Source organism: Octopus sinensis, linkage group LG24, assembly GCF_006345805.1.
Source record: "Octopus sinensis linkage group LG24, ASM634580v1, whole genome shotgun sequence".
Taxonomy (NCBI): Eukaryota; Metazoa; Mollusca; class Cephalopoda; order Octopoda; family Octopodidae; genus Octopus; species Octopus sinensis.
The window spans coordinates 19,538,666-19,541,231 of NC_043020.1; the positions used below are offsets into that span (position 1 = coordinate 19,538,666).

The following is a 2,566-nucleotide window of genomic DNA, read 5'->3' on the forward strand; positions in this document are numbered from 1 at the left end:
AACATTTTATTAAAATAGATATAAGCTAATAAATTTTTACATTGCTTTTCAAATTAAGTCGCATACTTTGGAACCAATTACGGACGTAAGTTGAGGTACGCATGTTCTAGTTTAATTAATATTTTCACCTATAATAAAAGGACAATTCTTTGTCTTTTAATGAAAATTTTTTAGACAAATAAAAGATTGAAAATTAATTTTTCGAAATTGAAGACATGGTCAAATGGTTTGCTATTTCTGGAGCGCTTTTTATCAGAGGTCTGTTCAATCAAAGCTAATCTGGAGCTATAACCAACAACAATGCTGTAAAGGCGTCAGTGGTTTAGTTGATAAGAGTGCTGGTAAACTTTGGTTTAGATAAAAGATAAAAAAAGGTCCCAAATTCTAATTTTGTTCGCTACCATGTACGCACACACAGGAATAGAACACCTGATGATGTCAATTGTAGCTGAAACAGAACAAATTTTTATCTGGATCGTAGTCTCTAAATAAATGATAAACTTATTAACAAACAGAGACACCATTCTACAGCACAGATATCAATTGGAAAATTTATTATCTCTAAAAGTCCCTGCACATATCAAAGCAGAGAAACTCCTTGTGATCTCTGATTTACTAGAATTAGCAACGAAATTTTCTCAAATATACTCTACCATATTTTTTTTAAAAGGGGGCAATTATTATATAAGGCGGCGAGCTGGCAGAAACGTTAGCACGCCGAGCGAAATGCTGAGCGGTATTTCGTCTGCCGTTATGTTCTGAGTTCAAATTCCGCCGAGGTCGACTTTGCCTTTTATCATTTCGGGGTCGATAAATTAAGTACCAGTTACGCACTGGAGTCAGTATAATCGACTTAATCCGTTTGTCTGTCCTTGTTTGTCTTCTCTGTGTTTAGTCCCTTGTGGGTAGTAAAGAAATAGGTATTTCTCTGTCGTTACGTTCTGAGTTCAAATTCCGCCAGGGCCGACTTTGCCTTTCACCTAGCTTACGGCCATATCACGTTGAAAGCACCAGTTCTCGTCCGATCACCGAAGTTAAGTAACGTCGAGCCTAGTTAGTACTTAGATGGGTGACCGCTTGGGAAACCTAGGTGCTGTAAGCGTCACACATTTGGCGCAGGAGTGGCTGTGTGGTAAGTAGCTTGCTTGCCAACCACATGGTTCCGGGTTCAGTCCCACTGCGTGGCACCTTGGGCAAGTGTCTTCTACTATAGCCTCGGGCCGACCAAAGCCTTATAAGTGGATTTGATAGGCAGAAACTGAAAGAAGCCCGTCGTATATATGTATATGTATATATGTGTGTGTGTGTGTGTTTGTGTGTGTGTCTGCGTTTGTCCTCCCCCCCCACTCCCAACATCGCTTGACAACCGATGCTGGTGTGTTTACATCCCCGTAACTAGCGGTTCGTCAAAAGAGGCCGATAGAATAAGTCCTGGGATCGATTTCCTCGACTAAAGGCGGTGCTCCAGCATGGCCGCAGTCAAATGACTGAAACAAATAAAGGAATAAAAGAAAGGTGATCCAACGTGCGTTATGCCTGAAAAAATGTCGGGATAATCGTGAATGGAATGCCTTTGATTATAAATCTGCTGAAGGCGGTGAGCAGGCAGAACCGTTATTGTGCTGGGCAAAATGCTTAGCGATATTTCTTTTGGTTCTAAGGTGGCGGGCTGGTAGAATCGTTTGCACGCTGGCCAAAATACATTGCGGCGTTCCGTCCGTCTTTTCGTTCTGAGTTCAAATCCCGCCGAAGTCAACTTTATCTTTCATCCTTCCGGATTCGATAAAATAAGTACCAGTTGAGTACTGGGGTTGATGTAATCGACTTACCCCGTCTTACACCGAACTTGACGTAATCGACTTACTCCGAATTTGCTGGCCTTGTGCCGATATTTCTTCCGGTTTTATTTCGACGGTGAAATTCCACCGAGATTGACTTTACCTTTCAATGTTTTAAGGGTTGATGAAATATGTATATATCTATCGGTTTCTTTTGCCAAACCGATAAGTTACGGAGACGCAAACACACCAGCATCGGTTGTCAAGCGATGTTGGGGGGAAAACACAGACACACAAACATATATATATATACATATATACGATGAGTTTCTTTCAGTTTCCGTCTACCAAATCCACTCACAAGGCTTTGGTCGGCCCGAGGCTATAGTAGAAGACATTTACCCAATGTGCCACGTAATGGGAATGAACCCGGAACCATGTGGTTGGCAAGCAAGCTACTTACCACACATCCACTCCTGTGCCTTAATTTTTTTTTAATAATGGTCTCAAATTTTGGCACAAGGCCAGCAATTTCGGGTGAGGGGTTAAGTCGATTACATCGATCCCAGTATTTAACTGGTACTTCTTTATCGTCCTTGGAAGGACGAAAGGCAAAGTCGATTTCGGTGGAATTTGAACTCGGAAAGTAAAAGCGGACGAAATACCACTAAGCGTTTCGCCCGAACGTGCTAACGATTCTGCCAAGTTACCGCCATAAATTCTTTATGCCTTAGGATGGACGGAAGTACCCATAGCTCCTTTGAGGATCCGGTTACTGAGCGTAAATA

General features: G+C 41.7%; 1 non-coding gene across 1 annotated transcript; it reads left to right on the forward strand.

Moving 5' to 3' along the window:
• Positions 1–983: 983 nt before the first annotated feature.
• LOC115224130 lies at positions 984–1,102 on the forward strand. Its single transcript, XR_003882842.1, has one exon. It is a non-coding gene; the product is annotated as a 5S ribosomal RNA (ribosomal RNA).
• Positions 1,103–2,566: the final 1,464 nt, after the last annotated feature.